The 14,851-nt window shown below is 41.9% G+C and overlaps 1 pseudogene; it reads left to right on the top strand.

The window, feature by feature from the left end:
- Positions 1–3,531: 3,531 nt before the first annotated feature.
- LOC147998166 (uncharacterized) lies at positions 3,532–7,958 on the top strand (annotated as a pseudogene).
- The last annotated feature ends 6,893 nt before the right edge of the window (positions 7,959–14,851 follow it).

Here is a 14,851-nt window from a genome sequence, read left to right as displayed (position 1 = left end):
AATAGCCTAGAAGGGGTACCAGTGGAAGGGGAAGCCCTTTGCCCTGCCAAGGCTGGATGCCCAGTGAACAAGATTAATGGGAGTAGGGCTGTAATGGGGAGAGGGTGTGGAGGGGAACACCCACATAAAAGGAAAGGAGGAGGCATTAGGGGGATGTTGGCCTGGAAACCAGAAAAAATTATATATATATATATATATATATATATATATATATATATATATATATATATATATATATATATTTACACCAGACTTCTCACTAGAGACTATGAAGGCCAGAATTTCTGGACAGATGTCATAGAGACCCTAAGAGAGCACAAATGCCATACCAAGATATTGTGTCCAGCAAAACTCTCAATTAACATGGATGGGAAAGCAAAGATATTCCATGACAAAACCAAGTTTACTGAATATCTTTTTCAAATCCAGACCTACAAAGGATAATAGATGGAAAACTCCAACACAAGATGAGAACTATACAGAAAGCAAGAATATGATTTCCTTGCAATGAAACCTAAAGAGAGAAAAACATAATTCCACTTCTAACAACAAAAATAACAGGAAACAGCAATCACTATTCCTTAATATCTCTTGACATCATTGGAATCAGTTCCCAAATAAAAATACATAGACTAACAGACTGGATACGTAAAGGGGACCCAGCACTTTGCTGCATGCAGGAAACACACCTCAGAGACAAAGACAGACACTATACCTCAGCGTAAACGGCTGTAAAACAACATTTCAAGGAAATGTTCTGAAAAAGCAAGCTGGAGTACCCATTCTAATATCAAATAAAATCGATTTTCAACCAAAGGACATCAAAAAGATAAGGAAGGACATTTCATATTCATCCAAGGAAAATCCACCAAGATGAACTCTCAATCCTAAATATCTATGCTCCAAATACAAGGGCACATACATACATGAAAGAAACCTTACTAAAGCTCAAAGCACACCTCATACCTCACATGATAATAGTAGGAGATTTGAATACACATTCTCATCAATGGACAGAGCATGGAAACAGAAATTAAACAGAGACATAGACATACTAACAGAAGGTATGTACCTAATGAATTTAACAGATATTTATAGAACATTCCATCTAGATCAAAAGTATATACGTTCTTCTCAGTACCTCATGGAACCTTCTCCAAAATTGACCATATAACTGGTCAAAAAACAGGCCTCAACAGATACAGCAACATAGAAATAATCCCATGCATCCTATCAGGTCACCACACACTAAGACTGGTTTTCAATAAAAACAATAATGACAGAAAGCACATATATAAATGTAAGTTGAACAATACTCTACTCAATGACAACTACGTCAAGGAGGAAAGAAGGAAAGAAATTAGAGGCTGCTTAGAATTTTATGAAAATTAAGATACAACATTCCCATACTTATGTGACGCAATGAAAGCTATGCTAAGAGGAAAACTCATAGCTCTGAGTGCTGGCAAAAATAAACAAGATGAAGCATATTTCATCAGATTGACAGCACTCCTTAAATCTATAGAACAAAAATAATTAAATAAACTTAAGAGGAGAGGAAGGTAGGAAATAATCAAACTCAGGGCTGAAATCAACCAAGTAGAAATGAAAAGGTCTATACAAGGAATCAACAAAACCAGTAAGTGGTTCTTTAAGAAAATCAACAAGATAGATAAATCCTTAGCCAGGTTAACCAGAGGTCACAGAGAGTGTACACAAATTTAAAAAAATCAGACTGCCCAGATCTGAAGGGACCCGGTCAAGAGTTCCCTGCTCAAAAATCGCATGAGAGGGAGAGCTAAACCTTCAGAGGGGCAGACATGCCTGGGACGCAAGAAGAGACTACACTCTGCCCACATTTCTGACTGCAGAGGAAAACATATAACGCCATCTGGGACCCCGGTGCACGGGGGGCAGGAAAAAGGCGGCTCAGGCCCTCCTGGTTGCTGTCCTCATGTAGAGCTCAAAAGCAGCCACCTGGGAGCCACTTTAGCCACAGAACCACAGGTAAGACCAACTTTTCTGTTCCAAGGGACCTGCCTGGTGGACTCAGGCCACATGCCCACAGGAACAGCTGAAGACATATAGACAGGAAAGACTACACGCCTGAAAGAAGAACACTCGGTTCCCATAATTGGCTGAAAGAAAATAGGAAAACAGCTCTACAGCACTCCTGACACAGAGACCTATAGGACAGTCTAGACACTGTGAGAAATAGCAAAACAAGGTAACACCAGAAGCAACCTGATGCTGAGAGGCAAGCACAGGAACCCAATCAACAGAAACCAAGACTGCATGGCATCATCGGAGCCCAATTCTCCCACCAAAGCAAACACTGAATATCCTAACACATCAGAAAAGCAAGATCTAGATTTAAAAATCACATTTGATCATGATGATGGAGGACTTCAAGAAGGACATAAAGAACTCCCTTAGAGAAACACAGGAAAACATAAATAAACAAGTAGAAGCTTATAGAGCAGAATCACAAAAATCTCTGAAAGACTTTCAGGAAAACACAATCAAACAGGTGAAGGAATTAAAAATAGAAGTAGAAGCAATAAAGAAAGCACAAAGGGAGACAACCCTTTATATAGAAAACCCAAGGAAGAGACAATGAGCCATAGATACAAGCATCACCAGCAGAATACAAGAGATAGAAGAGAGAATCTCAGGAGCAGAAGATTCCATAGAAATCATCAACACAATGGTCAAAGATAATGTAAAACGGAAAAAGCTACTGGTCCAAAACATACAGGAAATCTGGGACTCAATGAGAAGATCAAACCTAACGATAAAGGTATACAAGAGAGTGAGGACTCCCAGCTCAAAGGACCAGTAAATATCTTCAACAAAATCATTGAAGAAAACTTGCCTAACCTAAAGAAAGAGATGCCCATAAACATACAAGAAGCCTACTGTAGAGGGCCGCCTTAACATTCGCCACCACAAGATGGCGCTGCCTTCCACTGCGCCCCACATGGAAGGCCAGGATAGCTTCTGCCGTTACAAGATGGCGCTGGCCTCCGCCGCACCAGCCGACTTCCTTTCAGGAAGTTAACTGTGTGTGCATGTGCAAGAGTGCCTTCGTGCCAGGTCTTTGCCCACTCCGGGGCATGCCTAATGAGATCATGGGTAAGCGACCAATCAGGTGTGGATGCGCCATGCTAGGGTGTATATAAGCCGCGCCATGCGGGCGCGCGGGGCTCTCCTTCAGATTGAATAAAAGTTTTGGCTGCCACAAGGATTCCTATGTCCCCGCGTGTTTTCTTGCTGGCGAGGTCGCGCGTGGGACATCTGGTGCCGAGAACCCGGGATAAAAAACGCCACACCATCGCCAGGTGCCGAGAGGGAGTTCTCCGTCCACGGAGAGAATCCAGAAGTGGCAGGAATTGAGGTAAGCTCTGATAGACATGATAATTTCCGAATTGTTTGGTCTTGACCTATCGTATCTTTCTCCTTCTGCTGAGGGTGCTGTTGAGGCCTCTATTACATGGTAGTCTGAGGCCGGGAACGTTAGGAATTTGGCAGATGGTTAAGGATTGTTTAGGTAAAGACAGTTTTTGGCCTATAATAGCGGCAGGCCAAGAGGCCCTGGACGAAATTCAGGAAAGCATGTCAGAAAAGGAGCATAGTGAAAGGTTGCAACGGAAAAATGATACTGATCGATCTCAAGCACCAGGCCCCTCTGCGGTCTTACCACCGTCAGAGGTGATAGTACGGGGAAAGGACGCCCCGGGGACAGTGGCCACTCGGCTACTGAGGGAGGGACACTGAATAAAAAAGGGGGCCCCCTGCTAACATTAAATTAAATAAACAGGGAAAGGAGGAGAAAACCCCGAAAAAAGCCTTTATCCGGTAAAGGAGTTAGAGGTCTTGGGGCTTGATAGTTCAGAAACAGACAAGCTTGGCTCCTCTGAGGAAGAGGATTTAGAAGATGAGGCAGCTCGCTATGAAGAAGAAAGATATGGGCCTAGGTGGAGAGCCACTGTGAAGAAACCGAAAGTTATGGATCCTTCATGGACAAGGCTGGTAATTTTGTTTATTTTTTTCTTTGTGTGGGAAGCCGTTACAGCCATTAGGACAGGTCAGAGGGTCCTTACAGAGCAACAAGAAAGTATGTCGGAGGGATAAAAGGTCTCTAAAGAAAAAACGAAAAGAAAAGGAGATAAAAGGAACACAGTGTTTTGGGAGAAAAACTTTGTCTTTGTGCTTGTAAAAGGCGTGATTAGGCTCTGGAAGCTTTGCAGAGTCATACTGATTAGACTTGATAGAGGCAGACCGCCTGAAAATTTATTCAGGAGAATCAAACAAAAGGACATCTCAATGCCCATGCACAGCTTGATGGAGTTACTGTAATTGGGTTGTGAGTGGAAATACTCAGGACTGTGTTTCACTTCCATAACATTTGTGAATGTCAGTTGTGCTGCTCAGATATCGCGTAATATATCTCAGTATCTTACAGGCATTGGGTTTCAACACGTTGATGGACTAGTCCAGGAATTGAGACAATCCATCGTCCATATCGACTCCACTCGAGTGGATAGTCACCATGAACACCATCTGGTTTTTTCCCTCTTTGTCTATTGTCTGTCCTTGGTGCACCAAGATGTCCCCATGTCTGTCAGTTTATGTCTGTGGTTCTTGCTGCTCGTTGTTTAAATGTTTTATGTTTCATGTTCAAAAGAAAAAATGGTATAAACTTTATCTGCTGGTCGTTCACACCTTGACTTGGTTTTAACTTGTTTCAAAAAGGAACAAATGAATAAAAAACAGTTTCAATCAGGCCTTTAGAGCCCTGCACCTGCAGCCAGGAGTCTAGGTTAGCTGGGGAAGCTGCCCAGAGGCTAAGCGTCTGCACGAGCTGATCTTAAAGGCGCCAGCAGCTTCTCAGCTTCTTTGGTACAAGAGCTGAGAGCTGTTTCTCTTAGAGAAATCCCTGACTTATTATTTTACTCAACAGGTGACAAAGTGCTTCTCTTAAAATCATAGCTAAAAAAGGTAAAAATGATCTTTGGTCTAAATATTAAAGATATGTGTAGCCACTTCAATTTTGTTTGTCATTGGTTTTAAATGTGTAAATATGCTCTACTTGCCTTGGTTATGGACTATTGGCTTTTTAGTTATTGGATATGGTTAAAAAGGTATAATATTGGTAGCAGAAAGGTGACATAAAACTGGTAATTTGGATGGAGTCATTCTAGACAACATGTGGCATGAGCCAACCCAGGGAAACAGGTCTAAATTGAGATAATATTTTTATGGAATTCTTATCCTAGAAACCAGGCTTCTAAAAGAATTTAGGACAATGTCTCTTTGTTGAGGTACTGGAGACTACACCATCGTGCGTTCATATATAGGAATTGGCAGTCAAACTTTGTACTAGATTGTTGGAGGTCGAGTTTTGCTTTCCTAGTTGTGGTTTGCCCTGAAGCTATCTGTATTTTGATGCTAATTCCACTGCCCCAAGGACAGCTGCCTAACGAGTTTTGCTTTCCAAAGTTGTGGTTTGCCCTGAAGCTATCTGTATTTTAATGCTAATTCCACTGCCCCTCTTTAAGAATAGCTGCCTAGTCAGGTACTCAGAACTCAGGTGACCTTGTGGTTGTGCTCTGGTGTTACAAGGAGAACTTAAAGATTGTGATTAAGGATTGCCAATGTTACATTGACTAACTCAAACTTATTTTTAATTAAGAAAAAATCAAACAGGTAGAGATTGTTACAAGATTTATGAAAGATTGATGAGGTTTTAGAACTTGTGAGAACATTACAGCCAGTCTGTTTACTCCAGCTGCCATTTCAAGATAGATTTAGAGGATTGATTTTGAGTTTTCATTCAGTGAGCTTGCTTATAGTTTTGGAGAGCCCATAAAGTGATGTCATTAGGAATGGCTAACGGCCTTGTGTTGTGTAATTTTGTTGCTTTTTCAATGTGAGAGGTTAGAACTTTCAATCTTTCAGTGTATATGGAAATTTTTACTACAAACCTTTGCTCTCAATATGAGCTTTAATATTTGGGGAGTAGCTGTTAGACTACTCCAGAAAAGAATGTTTGAAGCTAATTTTAAGCTTCTAAGGATATGTTAATTGGCTAAGTACCTCACCTTACCAGAGGACTTAGGTCTTTGTTTGTTATCCTCATTGGAGATAAAGCTTCAGTTGTGTTAATACAGAATTGTAGGCTAGAGTCATGGAAGTATTTTAAAAAGAAACCTGATAAAACATATCTTATTCCAAACAACAGTTTATTGGTTATTACAAATACTGATATTTGGCCTATGACATATACAAATTTTTCAGACAAAATTGATAATTTTACTCTTTATATGTTTTTGTACTTCCTATATATTTGTACATACTACCCATAGGAAATGCGCTTACTGTACTTATAGGTGGTTCATCTAATGAAAAGGCTACATATATGATTGGATCACTTGTTTATTCTCTTGAGTTTCTATTGCTTCAACACAGATTATTAAATTCCGTAGCTTAGCCACTGTTTTTAAATCAAGCTTTCAATTCACATACTGATAGCCAATGTGTGGCTTGTGGTTTACAATTGATTTCAATTACTTAATGCTTTATTAGAGACAGGTTTTCTACTTAAAATCAATGAGTGATTTCAGTGTGAATGTCTGACAACTCACTGTCCTTTCAGTGCCCTGGCTCAGACAACTAAACAAAACCATAGACCCAGCTCTTTGAAAATGGTAATGGAGTTGCTATGAAAAGAGGAAGACTCCATTTGCTTGCTTTCAATTCCCTGCCTCACCCTGCCAGTTCAGGGATTTCTAGTACGACTGAATCTGGACAATATTTACAGGATTTGGCATTTCTAATTAATGCTTATGTTTAGGTAAATAAAGTTTGTTGAGGTGCTAGAGAAATGGCTTAGGGTTAAGAGTACTAGTACTGTTCCTTAATAGACCATTTAAGAACTCAAACTGGATTGCCTGGACTCCTTAACAAGGGAGGACAATGATACCAGACAGATTATAGGCCTTACATAGAACAATTAGTCAAAAAATCTCATTCTTTATATATACAAAACAATAATGCTGGAGACAATAATTTGGTATACAAGTCAATTTATAAATACAAGTGCTCAGTGTCCTCAATTTAATCCTTGCGGACTTACCTTAATAAATAATATCTTTACTATATCTTAATAAATAAAAAGGGGTAGTTATCCCTGTATGCTAAATAATGCTCCTTTTATTTCAATTTTAAAATTTGGATGCCAAAGTTTATGGCACCCTACAACTAGGCATACTTCTGCCTAGGAGAAATAGAGAGATCCACATATTGACATGATCCTGTCCAGATATTTTATATGGGGAAGAGGGAATGTTTTTTTTTTCTACAGGATGCTACAAGAGTGTGCCAGGTGCCTGAGTGGTTGCTGAGACTTGCTGATCCTGGTTACATGAAGATTCAGCTCTCGTGGTTCGGGTCCCTGGAGTCATTCCTCTGCCCTGAGAGGAAGATAGAAGATTCCCCCTCACCTCTTGTCATCACAGAGATTTTGGCATTGCTGCAGTCAGTGTTACCGCTGCGTGTGTCCCGTCCCACTATGGCCCACTCTCTGACCCTCTGTGCACTGCTGCTAGCTGGAGAAGACTGGACTCCAGCCGTTGCTGCCCCCTCATTCCCTGGTGACTCTTGCTGCCTTAACTGGTCATTTTACAGACTGTAGCTTCACAGGAATGCCACCTGCATAAAGCTGCTGTGGACTGGGGAACTCTGCCCTGGTTGTACAGATCTCAGAAATGGTTCCATTGTCTGCTGGTTGTTCCAGAGAAAAATGACTGATCCTGAACTGTCCTGGAAAAGACCTTGACACTTTTGCTGCTATTGTAGCAGCCATTACTGCTGCAGACATTGTGTCTACAGTGTCTGGAGTTATCCTCCCCCAATCTATTGTTAGACAAACACAGTGGGTGAACTTTCTGGAGTAGTTGCTAACAATGGGAAATTCTAAATTCTATTATAGGAGCGGCTTGACTACAGCCCTTGGTGGTAACAGCTGAGGTGAACCAGATGAGGTGCCCGCTACTTATCGGGAGTGGCTCTGTTTGGTGCAGCCCTATGCTGTGGATTAGTGTTCATGCTATGGTCGGTTTCCAAACTCATATCTCAACAGAAACGTGACAAGGCCGTTATCACTCAAGCACTTGTGTCCATTGTACAAGGGGCCTCCCCTGAAACTTGGTTATCTATCTTCAAAAAATTAGTCGGTATCTGAGTTCTCTGCTCTTTCACCCCATGGATCTATGTATCCATTGCACTGCGATGAGAGAGACTCTCGGTATCTGAGTTTTCTGCTCTTGCACCCCATGGATCTGTGGATCCATTGCACTGGGATGAAAGAGACTCAATGATCCTTTGATCAGCCCTTCCACATCGCTGAGTTTTCCCCATTGCATCTGATAGGGTGATCATGATTTGTTATAAAATAAATGATTTGTTATAAAATAAATAGGGGGAGATGTAGAGGGCCGCTTTAACATTCGCCACCCCAGGTGGCACTGGCTTCCACTGCGCCCCACGTGGAAGGCCAGGATAGCTTCTGCCATTACAAGATGGCGCTGGCCTCCGCCGCACCAGCCGAATTCCTTTCAGGAAGTTAACTGTGTGTGCATGTGCAAGAGTGCCTTCGTGCCAGGTCTTTGCCCACTCCGGGGCATGCCTAATGAGATCATGGGTAAGCGACCAATCAGGTGTGGATGCACCATGCTAGGGTGTATATAAGCCACGGTATGCGGACGCGCAGGGCTCTCCTTAAGATTGAATAAAAGTTTTGGCTGCGGCAAGGATTCCTATGTCCCCGCGTGTTTTCTTGCTGGCAAGGTCGCGCGTGGGACAGCCTACAGAACTCCAAATAGATTGGACCAGAAAAGAAACTCTTCACGTCACATAATAGTCAAAGCACCAAATTCACAAAACAAAGAAAGAATATTCAAAGCAGTAAGGAAAAAAGGTCAAGTAACGTATAAAGGAAGACCTATCAGAATTACAACAGATCTCTCACCTGAGACTATGAAAGCCAGAAGATCCTGGACAGATGTCATACAGACCCTAACAGAATACAAATGCCAGCCCAGATTACTGTATCCAGCAAAACTCAATTAACCTAGATGTAGAAACCAAGATATTCCATGACAAAACCAAATTTACACAATATCTTTCTACAAATCCAGCCCTACAAAGGATAATAAATGGTTAAGCCCAACATAAGGAGGCAAGCTACACCCTAGAATAAGCAGGAAACAAAACAAAGAGAAGAAAAGCACAGAAACATAACCTCACATCCAAACATGAATCTAACCAGAAGAAATAATCATTATTCCGTAATATCTCCTAACACCAATGGTCTCAACTCCCCAATAAAGAGACATATATTAACAAACTGGATATGCAATGAAGATCTGGCATTCTACTTCCTACAGGAAACACACCTCAGAGATAAAGACAGAAACTACATCAGAGGGAAAGGCTGGAAATCAACTTTCCAAGCAAATGGTCGGAAGAAGCAAGCTGGAGTAGCCATTCTAATATCGAATAAAATCAGAAGAACAAGAGGACACAGAGAGTGTATCCAAATTGACAAAATCAGAAATGAAAAGAGAGACATAACTACAGAATCAAAGGAAATTCAAAAAATCATCAGATCCTACTACAAAAGCCTATATTGAACAAAACTTGAAAATCTGCAGGAAGTGGACAATTTCCTAGACAAATACCAGGTACCAAAGTTAAATCAGGAACAGATAAACCATTAAAACAATCCCATAACTCCTAAAGAAATAGAAGCAGTCACTAAAGGTCTCCCAACCAAAAAGAGCCCAGGTCTAGATGGGGTCAGTGCAGAATTCTACCAGACCTTCATAGAAGACCTCATATCAATACTATCCAAACTATTCCAAAATATTGAAAGAGATGGAGGACTACCGAATTCCTTCTATGAAGCCACAATTACTCTTATACCTAAACCAAACAGAGACCAAACAAAGAAAGAGTACTTCAGACCAATATCCCTTATGAATATCGACGCAAAAATACTCAATAAAATTCTGGCAAACCGAATCAAAGAGCACATCAAAACAATCATCCACCATGATCAGGTAGGCTTCATCCCAGGCATGCAGGGATGGTTTAATATACAGAAAACCATCAAAGTAATCCATTGTATAAACAAACTTAAAGAACAGAACCACATGATCATTTCATTAGATGCTGAGAAAACGTTTGACAAAATTCAACACCCATACATGATAAAAGTCCTGGAAAGAATGGGAATTTGAGTCCCATACTTAAACATAGTAAAAGCCATATCAAGCAAACCAGTAGCTAACATTAAACTAAACGGGGAGAAACTTAAAGCAATCCCACTAAAATCGGGGACTAGACAAGGCTGCCCACTCTCTCCCTACTTATTCAATATAGTTCTTGAAGTTCCAGTCAGAGCAATCAGACAACAAAAGGAGATCAAGGGGATACAGATTGGAAAAGAAGAAGTCAAAATATCACTATTTGCAAATGATATGATAGTATATTTTTGTGATCCCAAAAGTTCCACCAGAGAACTACTAAACCTGATAAACACCTTCAGCAAAGCGGCTGGGTATAATATTAACTCAAATAAATCAGGAGCCTTCCTCTACACAAAAGAGAAACAAGCCGAGAAAGAACTTAGGGAAAGTGAGAGAGAGAGCTCACCACCTGGAGAGGAGGGCAATCCTGAGACTGCAGAGCAGAAGAGACCACCAATACTGCCCACCCCTGCCCACATCCCTGACCCAAGAGGAAACTGTATATGGCCTCTGGGATCCGGTAGATAGGGGCACTGGAGCTGCAGGTCCCCTGTGCCTGAGACACCACCAGAAACTGAAGGGACCAGATCAACAGTTCTCTGCACACAAATCCCATGGGAGGGAGAGCTAAACCTTCAGGGAGGCAGACACGCTTGGGAAGCCAGAAGAGACTACACTCTGCCCACATTTCTGACTCCAGATGAAAACACCAAATGCCATCTGGGACCCTGCAGCACGGGGTCTCCTGTAAAGGGCAGCACAGGTCCTCCTGTGTGATGCCCTCGCGGAGAGCTCATAAGCAACAACCCACGAGCAAATTTGAGCCTCGGGACCACTGGTAAAGCCAACTTTTCTGCTCCAAGTGACCTGCCTGGTGAACTCAGGACAAAGGCCAACAGGAACAGCTGAAGACCTGTAGACAGAAAAAACTACATGCCCGAAACAGAACACTCTGTTCCCATAACTGGCTGAAAGAAAATAGGAAAACAGGTCTACAGCACTTCTGAAACACAGGCTTATACCTCAGTCTAGCCACTGTCAGAAATAGCAGAACAAAGTAACACCAGAGAGAACCTGACAGTGAGAGGCAAGCACAGGAACCCAAGTAACAGAAACCAAGACTGCATGGCATCATTGGAGCCCAATTCTCCCACCAAAGCAAACACTGAATGTCCAGATACACCAGAAAAGCAAGATCTAGATTTAAAATCATATTTGGTCATGATGTTGGAGGACTTCAAGGAAGACATGAAGAACTCCCTTAGAGAAACGCAGGAAAACATTAATAAACAAGTAGAAGCCTACAGAGAGGAATCGCAAAAATCCCTGAAAGAATTCCAGGAAATCATAAATAAACAAGTAGAAGCCCATAGAGAGGAGTCACAAAAATCCCTGAAAGAATTCCAGGAAAACACAATCAAACAGTTGAAGGAATTAAAAATGGAAATAGAAGCAATGACGAAGGAACACAGGGAAACAACCCTGGATATAGAAAACCAAAGGAAGAGACAAGGAGCCGTAGATACAAGCATCACCAACAGAATACAAGAGATAGAAGAGAAAATCTCAAGAGTGGAAGATTCCATAGAAATCACCAAAACAACTGTCAAAGATAATGTAAAATGGATAAAGCTGCTAGTCTAAAACATACAGGAAATCCAGGACTCAATGAGAAGATCAAACCTAAGGATAAAGGTGTAGAAGAGAGTGAAGACTCCCAGCCCAAAGGACCAGTAAATATCTTCAACAAAATCACAGAAGAAAATTTCCCTAACCTAAAGAAAGAGATGCCCATAAGCATAAAAGAAGCCTATAGAACTCCAAATAGATTGGACCAGTAAAGAAACTCCTCCCATCACATAATAGTCAAAACACTAAATGCACGAAATAATGAAAGAATATTAAAAGCAGTAAGGGAAAGATGTCGTGCCCACCTTGGCCAGCAAGGAAGACGCAACATAGTCGGACTCTTCTCAACAGCCTTTATTGCAGGACCACCTCTTTGCTGATATGGGGACCTCGAGCGGCAAAAGCGCTCACCTTATATACACAACAGGCTGCGGCTATGCTAATTGTCTTTCTGGGATTGGTGGAGCACGAGTCACCCCACTATCAACCCTGCTACTTTTCCTCCAGGAATTGGCTGAGCATGAACCACCCAATTTGCATAGTTCCGCCCCGGCCAGAATGACGCTAGGTGCAAACCCGCCCATGCGCAGTACTGTTGCTCACCACAGGAGGGCGCTGGATCACCTCATTATCCTACGGCCGCCCTGGCAAGGGGACAAGCCTGTGCATGCGCAATGAGTTGTTTACATCCAGACGGGGCTGGATGTCGGCGCCATCTTTGTTTTACCGCGCTGCTCCCTACATCTGCTCCTTATTTTTTTAATAAAATGACTGGTCTAGATCTGGGTATCACATCAATCTTGTCATTGCTCCTGTCTTAGGTCGTTCCTGACGATGACTTAGCCTTACCCATTGTTGGGTTACCCTATTGACATAGGGCCCCGTGTCTTAGGTTGTTCCAAGCTTGAGGAAAGTTGCCTGTCTCTGGATACATGACTCCACATGACAGTGACTAAAATGATCTAGGGCGAACTCTCAATCTTCCAAAGAGGCCAGCCATATGTTGGGAGAAGCACCATTTTCAATGGTGATCATAGCCTGGTAAACAACCACTTTGTGTTTGGCATGTTGTCTTTTTAAATGGCCAATAAGCCAGAGACATACTCCACATCCCAGGAGGACAATAGCTCCCCAGGCAAACATGCCAGACCACCCCTTTAAAAAGGAGAAAGTGTTGGTGATTCATGAGGTAAAATCTTCAACTGTGATGGGGTCCAACCTAGTGCTGTTAAGGACAGCAATCTGCATCAGCAAGTGTCTTGATAGTTGCTCTGCTTTCATCGACCAGTTCCCTTTCACATAATTCGAGATTTCTTTGCTCTGTTGAGAATACTGAGAAAAGTTAGTTTGCAAAGGAGTAATGCATAAACCTCTAAGGGAGGAAACGCAGGACAGTTGTGTCATATGATACAGTGCTTCAATTTGTTCTTGTACTAAATCTATCCTTTGATTAGCTAACAGCAGGCCAGATGCCAAATGGGTATTAAATTGTTCTTGTATCTCTAGTGCCACTGCAGTTCTTTCTACAATCTGATTGACAGTCTCAGCCGTCTGTACTTGTTTAGTCATGGTTATTGCAGCTGTAGTAGCTGCGGCAGTAGACAGCACAATAGCTGAAATTATAGCTGCCATAATTCCAAAATCTCTTCTGGCTCTTAGCAAATAAAGAATAGGAAAGCTATCTGTGTTTGCCTTCACTGGGATTGGCACAAAGGAGGGAATCTTAACCATCACTGCGGTGTCATTGGTGTCATCCCAGCATTCAGCTAAATAGCAGACTACATCACAGCTATTACAATTTAAAACATCCTTGCTTACATTAGTGCTTATCAGAAAGAAAAAGGGTGATCTAACACATACTGAAGTACTAGTGGCAGTATCATTTGCCAAGAGGTTATTATATTGAATATTGATCAACCTGGTATCATTTTTTTCTGGTAGCTGAAACATTATACAGTGTGAAGTTCTCACCCATCAACCTAGCAAAGGGGGTCAGGGAGGTATATGCCCCTTGCTCATTGGACAGAACCCATTGAAACCAAGGCCAGAGATTTTCCATACCAGACTTATTCTGTTTCCAATTAAATTGTGTTTTGCTAAGAGGTGGGGAAAACTCAAATCCTGGCAAGATTTGTTTTGCTCTATGAAATGGACTCTGACATGGGGTAAAATCAGGTGGGAACTCTTGATACGGGGGGCAAGTGGGTAAGACTCTACGACACGTAGAGTTATCCTGTGTATAGTTACCTTGCCCCAGGCGTGATGGAATGCTACAATTATGCATCATAATCAATGTTGTAATGTTCAAATCAGCAGAACTATTGACTGTCGTGTTTCTGCTGGGTGAAGAGACCCCCTGGATATTTTGACTCAAAACAGCCAGGATGATCCTGGTGCTCATTGCACTGTCACTCATAGGATCCAACCAATTAGCTAATGTGGCTCTACGCAACCAAACACAGGGCAGGGAAGAGTTCTTAACAGTAAAAGATAAGGTATGTGACAGAGAAAAGTTAGTGGCAGCATACCGTTGGGGCATTTCTCCATTTGGCACTATACAGGGAACATCACGCAAATAGGAGGTGGAGAAAAAGGTTGGCAAAACAGTAGAATTGCTATGAACTGGCATGGGTACTGGCCAGGATCTGGCAATAGCCCACAGGGTGAGCAAATCAACCTGTATTACCCTTCCCAGTAGTAACAGTAGGGTTCGTAGTCTCATCTTCAGGAACAGCAGAAGGCAATTTTCGAGTCAAGCGCTCAGGTACCCAAATTGGATTTTCTTGATTCTGCAGAAAAACACAAACAGCTCCCCTAGATCTTGAAATCACGGGATCTGGGCCATGCCATTCATCAGTTAAGACATCCTTCTACTTTACTTCTGCATTAGTCATAGGTGTAGTAGCAGC

The sequence above is a fragment of the Rattus norvegicus genome, chromosome X (genome assembly GCF_021556685.1).
Source record: "Rattus norvegicus strain SHRSP/BbbUtx chromosome X, alternate assembly SHRSP_T2T, whole genome shotgun sequence".
NCBI classification, from domain to species: Eukaryota; Metazoa; Chordata; class Mammalia; order Rodentia; family Muridae; genus Rattus; species Rattus norvegicus.
The sequence above is the reverse complement of the archived record's forward strand: the minus strand, read 5'-3'. Positions and strand labels throughout refer to the sequence as shown.